Source organism: Triturus cristatus, chromosome 2_1, assembly GCF_964204655.1.
Source record: "Triturus cristatus chromosome 2_1, aTriCri1.1, whole genome shotgun sequence".
In the NCBI taxonomy this organism is placed as follows: Eukaryota; Metazoa; Chordata; class Amphibia; order Caudata; family Salamandridae; genus Triturus; species Triturus cristatus.
In genome coordinates, this window is record NC_140581.1 from 1,191,950,644 (window position 1) to 1,191,964,926 (window position 14,283).

Below are 14,283 nucleotides of genomic sequence, written 5' to 3' on the forward strand. Positions count from 1 at the left end.
TTAAACTGTAAGTATACCTAGTACAGCTCTCACTGTGCTACATATTTTCTGGTGTGTGCAACCTGTGACTGCTTTGAGAAGAAGTGACTGCATTACTGCAGACCCTGACCTAACTGCTGGGCTCCTCTCCTCGTATGAGGACCCCCAACGAACAGTGCAGCCAATAGCCAAATTAGGCTTTCCTGCGGCCATACATTACCCCCCCCACCCCATGTAGCACTGCCAGGTGCCAGGCACCACATGTACAATCTTCCTTGCTCCCTGTCGTGAACGGGGGAGGGTGGGGCCTTCTTTCCACTAATCGCGGCACAATCAGCCTCCTGTAAACTTCTCGTTGACGCACTGCCAGACACTCATATCTATGCACACTCCGCCGGCCGCGTGTGCCCATGAGCGCGCCACCCACTGTTCGTTCCACAATGCCGGACTGGTGTCTTTATCCCCGGCGTGCCGCCCTTGTGTGTTAATCAGTCCTGCTCACTAGTAGCCGGTATCCGAAGGCAGCGTACTTTAGTATAGGGCACCCAGTTTCAGAACTTCACGTACAAAGATCAGATTAACTGCCAGTTCTCCACGCCCACCAGTACCTTTAACGTTGGACAGATGTAACAAAGAACTACTGTAAATTGTTATTTTTTCCAATAAGAATTTCGTGCAGGGAGTGTCACAAAGTAACAATAACAGAAAAAGTAATACAGAGGGCAGGGTTTTAAGGACAATGAAAAATGTGTGTTAGGGTTCTCTGAAGAGCTGTGGCCGAAAAGCGTGTCTTTTACAAGAAGCTGTAAAATATGAACTAAAAACACGTTTGATACAGCATATCATCTCACTGGTGTTTGGGTGCCTCTGTGTTTTCGTTAATCCTTCCAAATATATGGCACACAAGGAAATTATGCCACTGCTGACTTTACCAATGCTTGTTAGCACTGAATTGTGTTCAATATCGTGGTCTTCGCCTTCATTTCCTTCTGCTAGTCTCTCTCTGTTTGTCACCTACGCCCTTTTTTGTCCACCCTAGTGGTGTAAAACAAACAGATGCGCCCCCAGACCCCGCAGAATGTGGTGGGACCCCAGAGTTTTCTTCATCTCACCAATATCCATTGGCCTTGGGCTGAATGAGGGCCCTGAAAGGCTGGGGGCTTATTCCAAGGAATCCCACCCCATCCGCAAGGGCTTGTGTTATGCTACTGTTCCACAAATATTTTTCTGCATTTCTTCTATCTGCACGGCTCATCCTTCACCTCTCCCTCTATCCCAATATTTCCGCTCACTTCTCTGGATATACTTTCTTTTATCTCCTCCACTTCACCATACTCTCTCATTCCTTCTCGCACATATCCACAAAAGCTGCAGTCTTTTCCAGAATCTTAATTACCACTACCCTGTGCTCTCTGCAGAGAGGCCAAGGACTGGATGGACATGTTGTCTGAACCTCATTATGACACAGCAATGGGCCGTGTGAGAAACACACGCTGCCTTCTGCCTCAACTCCAGAACACTGAATCCTCTGAATCGCGCCCTGCCATGAACACACAGCCACACACTGAACTCTCGCTGAAACAGAGAGGTGGCTCAGTTTACAGTACATGCTTCACTAGACTCACGTTGCATGAGAAACAAAACTATAGACACACCTGGGCGTACTTACTCCTAGAATGTAGGGAAAAATATACCAAGCAACATGTTAAATATGTGATGAGTAGCAGGAACCGTATCACTGGCTTTGATCACCTTAACAGTTCTTGAACATTTTTTCTAGACAGTGCTGAAAAGGGGACTTGTTGAATAACTGAGCACTACAAACTGAACTAAGGGGTAATCTGCACATGAACTTTGATAAATGCCCAAGAGATATGCTAAACCCCAGGGATAAACTTCGATAGAATTACCAAAGGGAAGGACACCCAGGAGAAGGGACAAAGTGGGGTCAGAATCCAAGGCACACTAGCCCAAATGCATGTTTCTAATTGTATCTGTGACCTGCTCTGTGCAGTATTAAGTTTTAAGAGTGTAGATTTAAGAACTTTTGTTTATTAAGATAAAGCACTAGGTTGGCCAATCAGTAATTGAGTTGCCCAGGTCATTTTTGAATTCTTATCTTGATAAGCCTACACTATCCCTCTGAAGAGACTACTTACCATTGCTACCACTGAGAGTCAAGTGACGAAGGGGTTGTAACCAGGGCCGGACTCTGGCCGTAGCGGGCACCGGGCAATCCCCCGGTGCGCCGAACGGGTGGGGGCCGGTTTTGTTACAGGGCCGTTTTAGCAACATAGCTGCAAAATCGGCCTTGTAAAAAAAAAAATCGGCCGAAAACCGGCTCTGGCAAAGAGCTCGGCGGCACTCCATCCATCCCCCCCCCCCCCCCCGCGGGGAGGGGGTGGAGCAGCCGAGCACTGTGCCAGAGCCAGTTTTGGTTCCCAGTCCGGCCCTGGTTGCAACATGGCCCAGTTTTGCTGAGCCATTCTAGGACTGACCCTAGGACATCAGAGAGAGACAACCTCAGACCCCTCAGCTGAGGCCCAGTAGCCCCTGCTAGCCCTGTGGCCTGAACAGGGTCTGAAAACCTGTTTCCAAGTTGAAACAAGCATTGGCATAGCCAATAGGTCTCGCCTTTGGGACATTATAAGTGTTTAGCCATGCAAACGTTGATGTTGCACCAAGGATATTGTGCTGCATAATTAAATACTTATAAGGCCCCAAAGGCAAGACCTATTGGCTATGCCAATGCTTGTTTTATAAGTAGTCATTGACACGTGATGCACATAGATATCAACAATGGGCTTTTCATATGGAATGTTCACAACCGCCATATTGGAACGGTGTTGAATTGATAAGTTAATACAATCCCTTGCATATCAGAACATTATATTTATCCTTGCCATAAATACAAGTTTGAATACATATTGTGCCGTGTATCGGCATGGCACTATATCATCCGACATTTTAAACAAAGATTATCATTTCTCAGTATCCACTATGAGCTGCATAGCATAGTAATCTCGCGCTATTATAGAACGGTGTCATGTTAATAATCACAATGATCAACTTAAGAATAATCACAAACGCCATACTGGAACGGTGTTGGGTTCATATCGTGAAACAATCCCTTGCACTTAAAATCATTTCATTTGATTTTGCCATAATTATAAATTTAAATTCACGATAAATATCTTGCCGTATATCAGCATAACATTATATTGTCCAATATTTTGAGCAAAGAATATCATTTCTTAGTAGTAGCTGTGGACTAACACAAATGATAAGTATGAGTGATCCCGCAGTGGAATGGGCCCTGGATCCTAAGAACAAGCCTCTTAGTTCTCCCGATAGGGACCCCACCCCGAACACTGTAACTGTCCATCCCAGTCTAGTTGCCCCTCCCAAACTGCCTGAGGTTCTACTACTAACCCCTAGTCCTAAATCTACCATTATCACACAGGATGCATATCTTCTTACTCCTACACATCCCCATGTTCCCATCTGTTTTCATTGCAACTTGGAATACTCTGGTAACCCGGACAGGGGAGAAAATACAGTGTTATCCATTGATTCTTTTAACAAGTGCCACGCAACGCTACTAGAAATAGAAGATCATTCAGTGAACGAAGCTCAGGGGGACATTCTAGTCAATTGTAGCGCATCGAAAAATCTCAAGGTTGTATATCTTGGAATGTGGCAGGCATTAAAAGCAAACTAGACTGCTCTGAATGGGGAATGGTGGAACCAACTCGCATGGGCTTTGCTTCATTTCATATACCTGCCGTAACTAGGGGACGGGGTAGACCCTCAGGCTGGCTCTGCACTTGGGTTGGGTGTCATTTAGGATGTACGATCACTCCAGAGTACAATTCCCCAGACATACTGTGCCTCATACTGACTATTACTTCAGAGTTCAAAATCGCCCTAATTAACGTCTACTCGAGACCGGTGAAGACTGGCCAAGAATCACCAACTCTAGACCAACTTGATAACCTGTTATCCGGCCTCTCAAATAACGCTCTAGTTGTGCTAGGTGACGACCTACACTACCAATTTGAACCATTGAAAGACCCAATTGGCCCACCTGTTACAGAGGAGGACGAGCTCTGGGCTATTCCTGAGACCAATATCTCTCCGATTAGGGCTTGGACACCTCTACACTACAAATTAAAGCACTTACTTTAAAGTATTCCTTGCGAGCCTGTAATGGTCGCTTTGGCTCAGGCTCCCCCGGGAACCATACATACAATAGAGTTGGCCACTCATCCATTCTGGATTATATCTTAATAGAAACAAGGTTGTGGGCCCTGTTCAAGTACTTTACCGTCCGGCCGCGCCATGACAGCGACCATAATGCCCTAACACTTGTACTCACTCTGCCAATGAATATAGCGATAACATAGCAGAAACATGTGCCACGGACCAAAGACTGACATTAACTAACAACAGGCGGGCATGGCTAGAAAAATCGTATGAAAAAAATGGCCCTCCTATTCGAAGCCATTATTCCCAACTTTGAGGCTTTATCAGAGATTGTGAAGCATGAAGATCTCGCTGCTTCCCTTGTAGAAGTTGCAAGATTGGTGAGTCCACTACCTCTAAGCTGGAGGAGGTGTTCTGGACCGTGTGCACCAGGGGTCGTGGGAGGAAGCCAAAGCAGTCCTGGTTTAATGACAGTTGCCGGGCGACAAAAAAGGCACTGATAGAGGCTATAAAAACAAAGTGTAATATTGCAGTAAAATCAGCTAGGTCCCTTTATAAAACCACCATTGCATCTGCTAAAACCACTTGGGAAATGGATCAGTGGGATAGTTTGAAACTGGCTCTGGAATCTAAAGACATTCTGGAGTATTATATCTACAGGTAGTAATAAAGGACAGGCGGCCCTCGAGCCAAACATAGCGGCCGATAGCTGAAGAGAGCATTTTAGCCCTTTACACCCAACATGATGCTGTGGCTACTTAGTGAGACACTAGTAAATTCGACTCCTCCAGTGTCTGAGTTAGCTATTCCCGAGACTGCTCTGCCAGAAGTCACTAAAGCCCTAAGCAGAATAGCTCCTGGCAAGGCTGCTGGCCTGGACAAGATACCATGGCATCTGTATCGGGCAGAGCCCAAAATTTGGGGTCCTTATTTCTGGGTGGTCTTTAATGCGATTTTGCAGGGAATGGCTCTCCCTGCGACCTGGCTAGGCGCCGAGATCCTCCCTACATATAAAAAGGGATCACAATTATTACCCATAAACTATACACCGATCAGTTTGATCGACCTCTCACAAAAGTATTTGCAAGTATTTTATTAGATCGGCTGCAATCCTGGTTGAAGGAATAAGAGATCTTGACACCGTTGCAGGCCGGTTTTAGGGAAAAAACATCAACAATAGACCAGATTTTCAGGCTCCAACCTCTCCATTGGAAAACAGTACATCTAGAAGGAGGTAGCCTGTATCTGGTCTTTGTTGATCTCAAGAGTGCATTTGACCTGCATTTGACCTGGTACCCAGAGATGCTCTGTGGAGGGTTTTGAGTGAACTAGGACGTCCCCTTTATCTTTTAGATATATTGAGAAGGTTACACAATGGAAACTATGCACACATTATATACGGGAAAAACGGGGAACTTACGCAGCCCATTGCTGTAAATAGGGGAGTAAGGCAGGGATGTGTGCTCGCCCCTACCTTGTTCTGCGTTTATATAAATGGACTGGTAAGTGTGCTGAAAGTTTGTAAGGACATAGACGCCCCTAAACTAGCGCAAAAGCAAATCCCGGCCATGATGTTTACAGATGATACCCTACTCCTCTCTAAGTACCCTATGGCTATCCAGAGAATCCTAGATGGGTTCTGTGAATTTTGTAGGACTAGGGGGTTGGAGATCAACATTCAAAAAAGAAAATGTATGTTCTTCAACCCTAACATATCAACCCGCCCCAACCCCTGTATGAATGGCATCCCCATGGAGCGGGTATCCAAATTCGACTACCTGGGCCTTACACTCACGGAAAACATGACTTGGGGCCCTCAAATAGATAAGTCCAACCTCATACTGACCCAGACCGCAAGTGGCATGGCCAAGTTTTTTTAGAAAGTCGTTCCACAAACCGGTGAGCCCTGTTATGGAGATTTACAAAACCCAGGTTAGGAGTGCTGCCCTATATGGGGCTGAACTCTGGGGGCACTCTAACCTTAGGCCTATTGTTAAAACCGAGAACAATTTTCTTAGGCAACTACTTGGATTTACGATAAGTTCCCCTCCTATTCCATTGCGTATGGACCTCGGGGTGAGATCCATAGCAGAGGAAATTGGCTGCAGGTCTTTATTTTTTTGGCGGCGCATCTGGGTGACACCGGACCTGGCGGAGTACAGATCTGAGCTCCTAGAAATTTTGAGACTCCCGGCATAGGAAAGCTGCCATGGTTTGTACACATTAGGGAAGGCCTTTGTGCAATAGGGCGAAATTCATTTTGGGATAACCCAGATACAGCATGTTTGAGAACCTTGCGTAAACATCTAAGTACAAGTTATTGGGGTGGCAACTTGCTAAACTACATGAAGATTCTGCCACTGGTTCTCTTACATCACATATACTGGATGTGAAGGTCACGTATAATCTGAAGCCATGCCTTGACGAAATCCGTCCGGCATTAGCCTGGAAATTATATGTGCAGTTTTTACCCACAAGTGGTCTAGTGGCACTCCATTGGGGTGTTCTGCTTGTAATTTGGGTGAAGAGTCTGAACTCCATGTCTTCTTTTTCTGCCAGGGATACCATTCAATTAGACACAGATGGCTGGTCCAGTTGTGTAGAAACCTTAGCACAACACATTGCATGGAAGCATTCAGGCTCCTAAAATATAATACCGAACTCGACATTGCCTATGCGGTCACACGCTTTCTAAGTTCAATGTGGTGGGCAAGGATGAACTTTCTTAAAGTATAAAACAAGGATTTGGCAATGTGATTGACCTCCTCATTGTTTTTAACCTATGTATCTTCCTAATCTAAATTGTTTTAATCCCTTTTTAATCTTTTTAACTGTTTTAGCTTGTTCTGTACATACCTGTATTTGTTCGTTTATGGTGCATAAACCGAAATAAAGAAAAATATGATGATGATAATGACAAATGATAATCACATCCACCATTACAAAACATTACCAAATTAATAATTCAGTCTTTCAGCTCAAGTTCCTTCCTCTGTCCATCTCATGAATACATTTATATAAAAAATGGATTGGTCGTCCAATTATGCCGTGTATCTGCTTATCATTTATCCTGTGCCACATGCATGCCTAATTTAATTGATTCTATAAAAAGACTCTGCATACACACATTTATACTTCATTTCAATAATAAATTATTGTTGATTCAGCTCATGCCATGTATTGGCTTCCACATTATCAATATCGGCTTTGAATTCCACGCTGCACACAGTAACCCATTATTAGTCTCCTAAGTGTATTGCAAGTTCCTCCCCACTATTCATCCCTTTCAGAGTTTTCGTTTGGAGGTCTATGATGTATCTTGATTCTAACCTATGAAGTTTGGTGATTCTATCACCCCCTCTCACATTTAATGGTACCGAATCTATGCCAAAGTATTGTAACAACTCCCTGTTGCTCTGATGTTTCTCAGCGAAGTGTCTGGCAACTGGGTATGGGGCATCTTTTTCAACTATGGTACGCATGTGTTCCAATATCCATAACTTTAGTTTGATGAATGGTGCTTCCTATATACTTAAGTCCACAGGGACACAATAGGCAATAAACCGCATACGTGGTATTACAAGTAAGGAACTTGTTTGTAGTTTTACGTTTATTTAAACCTGGTATTTCATATGATAATGTTCTCTTACTGTTGATGCAAGCTTTGCATTTACCACATGGGAAGAATCCCCTCATTTCTGTGAGGGTTCCCTTATTGCTTCACTTCTTTTTTAGGTGACTGTGTACTAGGTGGTCTCCTATTGATCTTGCCTTCCTAAAAGTGATTTGTGGAACTGCTGGTAAGTCTGGACCGATAACTCCATCCGTCTTAATGATGTGCCAGTTCTTTTTTAGTATATTCCTCAGGTGATTAGCATCCTCTGAGAATGTTGTAATAATTCTGAACGTAGCTATACCCTCGTCATTGATCTTTCCATCTTTTACCTTCAATAGCTACACACACATGCACATATATATACAAACACACACACATATATATATATACACACACAAACAAACGTATACAAACACACACATTTATATACCCACACACAAATATATATATATATATATATATATATATATATATTGGCACACTCCGCTTGCATTTTACTGCCGCCGATCTGAGTGAAGGAGCACGGACCACGTTATCAGTGCACAAAGGTTTTTATTCAGACTCCTCAAACACCAGCCATCATGACGCGTTTCGAGCCCTACGGCCCTTGATCACATGACGCGCTCCCAGGTGACTGGTAAGTTTAAATACGTTTTTTTACATTTTTTTCACCATTTTTTTCCTCTCTTTTTAAAGTGACAGTACAATGGGTAAGGTATATAATAGACATAGCGGACAGACTTGCGACCTTATGAACTTATAGGCAGGTATTTTAAACATAGCAGCAATTAATAGATAATTACCCGAATAAATAAATAAATACATAACTAAATAAATAAATATACATTCACAATTGGTTATCTGTTAAGATTAAAAACAGTTTTACATCTATTTATATAAATATAAAAACCCTTGTTGTGAATAACTTGTTATGCCTAGCAGCTTGAATAGACTTCGGCAATGGTGCTTGGGTCTGGCTGTGTCTAGTTCTAAGTTAATATATGGGGTACCCTTTTTAATGGGTATCCCCGTTTTTATTTTTTCATTTAATATCTATAATTGTCCCTGCTTGGTTTTAAGGTGTATTGCCTAGTTCTAGTTTTTTGTCCTGTCATACTGTTATGCTGTTAATTTTTCTGAATTAACCTTTGGGGGTTAGATGTGGCATTCAAGTCTCAATACCTGGTTTTGGGCCAACCTAGTTGAAACTTTTATTGTTATCTTATGTAGCCCTCAAGTCCCTTGTATCTACCTTAATTGTTCTGTTGCGGGCTCTAAGGTGTCAAAACCCCTCACGTAATCCTATCCATTGCACGTAGTGTTAAAAGTATATGATTGATAAAAGTGTAAACTGCTCGAGTGCTATTATCATAATTGATACCCCGTCTTAAATCGTGAATAATTGTTTTAAAATCAATTTAATTTGGGGTTGGGCGGACTTCATCTCTGGTCAAGTGACCTAGTGACTATTGTTAAAAAGCTGTCAGTTTCTGTTAAATTTTGTGCAAATGATTCCCTAAAGGCAAGTATAGAGCTCCTTGGTAGCGTTCAGGCCCCGTGGGGCCTTGGTGTTGAGATCCAAGATGTATCGGGTCTCTAAGCGTCTTAGTGCCTTTTCTCTGTTACCTCCTCTCTTGTTGGGTGCGATGGCATCAATGAGAAAATACTTAAGACCAATCGGGTTTCCATTGTTTTTTTCCTCAAAGTGCCTTGCCACTGGGTATGTTTGGTCGTGGTTTTTAATGGCTCTTATGTGTTGGAGTACCCTTTTGTGGCCCTGCAGGACAGTACTACCCACATATTGTAGGCCACATGGGCACTCCAACACATAGACAACAAACTCACTTTTACAAGTTAAGGCTTTGGTGATGGGTTTGCTCTCTTCATTGAAGGGTGTCTGGTAACTGGTTTTGTTTGTCCCAAATTGGCATGCTCTACACACTTTACATTTATGGAATCCCTTCCTCTGAGATAACCATGAGCCAGTTGCTGGTGTGCCTACATCATTGTGCACCAGAGAGTCCTTCATTGAAGGTGCCCTGCTGAATGTGATGGACGCTTGTTTAGGCAGTAAGTGTCCTATCACAGGGTCTCCTATTAGGAGAGGCCAATTTCTCTTGATGATATTTTTTTATCTTTCTGTGTTGTTTGTTGTAGCCAAAAATCATTCTGAATGTAGTGTCGTCAACTACTTGTGTGACTTGTTCGCTTTTGTCTACTTTCCGTTCTAGAAGGCTTGTTCTGGGGATGATTGCACTTTTTTTAATGGCTGCATCTATACATGCTGGTGTATAGCCCCTAGCTAGGAATATATATATATATACACACACACACACACACACAAACATACATATATATAACAGCGAGAGAATAATTGGACATATATATATATATATATACACACACTCACACACACACACACATATACACACATACATATAGACACATACACATATATATATACACACATACACATATATATTCCTCTTCGGTGATCCCTCTCACGGACCGTAATTGAGGCGCACACCAGGAGATGTATAACTTAGTAGATTTATTTGCCACGAACAAAACAAACACCCGACAGACGCCTTTGTCAATGTCGGTAGGGTCCACATTTGTGTTAATTTTTAAACAAAACAATAAAGTTCATCGACATAGAAAGGGGAGGCAGTTCATTTTCATCCTGGAAAGCAGGGAGGTATTCGCAGTACCACATTAAAATTTTTTGTGGCGGCCATCTTGTAATGTATTGTTCCCTCATACATTTCAAATGCATCTACATTGTACATGACCCTTATTATACATGTTGGATACACATTTTGTTATTTTTGCCTGTACAAATATATACATAACCTATATACAATTCTCGTCTCTCTAGATATATACATGTACAATCTCTACAAATATATACAGCATCACGCCCTGAATGGGCAGAAATGACATTTGTCTGGGGTGCCTTTGTGTCGCCTTCAGATATTTTGATTCGGCTATGGCTGTACCTTTTATCTTTGCATTAATTTCTAGGTGGGATCTATTGTTATGGTCATCTTCGAATTCTATTCGCTTATTAAGCCGTAGATGGGCTATTTGCATCCTGTTTACACCTGTAATACCCTCCATGTATAAAACACTATAAACACCTCAACTGTCAACCATTGCCACCCATATTCTCAGTGTACGTCCCTCCTTTTGTTCTCCGCAAATCTCTCAAACATAAAATAACAAGTAGTGATTAACAGTGCAGATTTTCAGTAGCTCTTTTTGGTATTCTTATGTAATGTGTATCCAGAGTTCCTCCTTATTATTCAATCCAGAGGGGCTCTTGGTTTGCATCTCGATTATATATTTAGACTCTAGCTTCCTTAGCCTTTTAACCCTGTCCCCAACCCTTTCGTCCTTCGGGATGTGATCCAGGCAAAAGAACTTAAGGAGGTTCTGATTGGATTTGTGGTACTCTTGAAAGTGACGTGCCACCGGATATGTTACATCTCGATTTTTAACGGCACGCATGTGCTCGAGAACTCTCTTCTTTGTAGGATGGATTGTGCTTCCTATACAGTTGAGTTCGCATGGGCAAGACAGACAGTATACAGCAAACTCTGTGTTACAATTCATCAGTTTATTCATTTTTATTTTTGCTGTTCTGCCCGGAATAGAAAAGTCTTTGACCTTTTTTCCGTTCTTACAGGCCTTGCAGTTCATGCACGGATAAAATCCTGTGACTGCAGCTTTTCTTTGGGATTTTTTGTAAAGTGGCTCCTTACGAGATGATCTTTTAGGGCTGGACCCCTTCTGTAGGTTATTTGGGGATTCTTAGGAATGTGTGGTCCTATGACTATGTCTGTTTTACGTACCTTCCAATTTCTTCGGAAGATTTGAACAATCTCCGAGGATTGGGCTGAATAGTCTTATCATTCTTACTTCATTTTTGTTTTCCATTTTTGCATCTCGGGGTTCTCTCTCTCCCATTATCACATTTTGTCAAATGTTCTCCTTTTCTTTCTGCCCTTTTTAGTACTCTTTCTTTATATCCTCTCTCTCTGAGTCTGCTGAATGTTTCCTCTTTAGATTTCAAAAACTCCTTGTCAGTTGTACAATTCCTTCTTATCCTGACAAGTTCCCCATCTGGGACCCCCTTGATTACACTGTCAGGATGGAAACTTACCGCATGTAGCGTGCTGTTTCCGGCTGTTGGTATTCGATATAATGTTGTCTGAATGTTATCATCTTCAATGTAAACAAGTAGGTCTAGCTAGGGTACCTGTGTTTCGCTAATACATTCCGTGAAACTCCAGTTACACTCGTTGTTGAGGGCCACCACATAGACATCCACCTCATCTCGTGTCCCCTTCCAAATGATGAAGTGAGCCCACAACACAATGTTGTCCTGCTATTTCTCATTGTCTCCTACCCAGGCCACGTGCTTCTCCCACCAGCCCACGAATACATTCGCGTAGCTGGGGGCAAAGCATGTGCCCATCGCAGTTCCCTGTTCCTGATGGTATAGTTCCCCTGCGAAAAGAAAGATGTTATTTTTCAAACTCCCTGTTCCTGATGGTATAATTCCCCTGCGAAAAGAAAGATGTTATTTTTCAAACAAAATGATGTAAGTTCCATAATCATTAAGTTATGTTCATAGTACTTTGCATTTTGCTTTTTCAAAAAGGACAATTGCTCGTAGTCACTTGTCATGGTGTATGCTTGTGTAGAGACTTGTTACGTCTAGAGTTACAAGCAACATGTCTGATTCCCATTGAATACCTGAGATAACACTCAAAAAGTCCTTGGTATCTTTTATGTAGGAGCTTAGGTCTCAGACTAGTGGATTTCAAAAACAATCAATGTATATGGAGGCATTTTCTAGCAAACTATTCAGCGAAGATACTATTGGCCTACCCGGTGGATTCTTGTTACATTTATGCACTTTCGGCAAATGATAAAAAGTGGGAATTTCTGGTGCTTCACAAAGAATGAATCCTTCAGTAACCCTTTATCAAGCCATTTCTCTAGGATTGTGTGAAATTCATTTATGCTTTTTTCGTTTACTGGTCGAGTAACAATCCTGTAACTTTCTTTGTTCGAGAGTTGTCTCCATGCTTCTCTTTGGTACTGCTTCCTGTCCACCAATACAATATTTCTTCCCTTATCCGAGGGTGGGTTTTATGATCAGGTCATCATCATTTTTTAGGTCCATTATTGCTTTCCATTGGGTTTGTGTGATGTTTTCCTTACTTAAGTCTGGCCCCCTAGTTTGTAGTTTTTTCAAATCACTTATGATTAAATCATGGAAGGTGTCAATTGTGTCATATGCTGTCTGGGGAATAAATCGTGATTTAGGAGGGATGTTGCTGGGGGCGCCTACTTGTGTTATTCCAGTGTCCTAATTATATCAACCAGGCTTGTCATTGCACTTTCATATTCTAATTCACGCAGTAACTGTACTGTCTCAATGTCCATGCCAGTGATGATTTCCCCTTCTGATTGTATCTCTTCGGTTGTTGGTTTTGGTTTGGTTGGGTGTAGGAGATGCATTTTCATCAATTTCATTTTTCTTATATATTTGTACTAATCAATATCCACATTTGCGTAGTCAAATTGTGCAGTGGGGCAAAAGGAAAGTCCCAATTCCAATAAGTTTTCTTCTTCCAATGTCAACAGTCTTTTCGATAAGTTAATAATGGTTTGTTTGTTACTTCTTTTCCCCCCTATGTTTGCTCCTTGTCACCATGTACTCCGATATTCCGGCTTTTCCCCTTCCTGCCCCTTCTTGCTCTCCGTTTCCTCTTCCTTTCGGTGGTTGGTGTGTTCTTGCGGCCGGCCTCTGCTTTGCCTGTCTTAATAGTTGATACTCGTGAAAAAAAGTGGGAATCACTTCTTTCTCTTTCCGTGTTGACTGTTCCCCTTCGGAAAAAAATATATATATATATATATATATATACACACATATATATACACACACACACACACACACACACACACACACACACACACATATACATACACACATATATTACCTACTGGCGGTCGCCAGTAGGTAGTTATAGTTAGGACCCTGTTTCCATAGGAAAACCGCAACATTCTATTTGGAATAACTTTGGCGCCGGTCGACGAATCCTCGCGAAATTTTCAAAATAGGTGGGGCGCTACGCTCCGCTCCTACCCTGAAAGTCTCGGGGGGATTCGTTAAGCGGGGGCTGAGAAAAAAGGGGGGTCCCAAAACGCGTTTTTCCCATGCATTTTTCCATAGGACCTTTAGACACAGCTACAGCCCGAACGGCTGAACACAGTTACTTGAAATTTGGCAGAGAGGTAGTCCTCAGGTCAAGGAAGTGCCTTTTGTAGGTCTGGTGTAAATCTGTTCAGTAGTTCCTGAGAAAATAGCATTTAAATCAATATATATATCTGTGGCAGCTTACGGTGCGCTTACCGTACGCGCACGCCGCAGTGCGCTAGCGCGAGGCTGTTAGATCTTAGTAAACATT

General features: G+C 42.4%; 1 protein-coding gene across 3 annotated transcripts in view; it reads right to left on the reverse strand.

Annotated features, from left to right (window-relative positions):
• LOC146866615 (E3 ubiquitin-protein ligase RNF170-like) overlaps positions 1-14,283 on the reverse strand; it is a 557,133-nt gene that overhangs the window by 239,631 nt on the left and 303,219 nt on the right. The window lies entirely within an intron of this gene.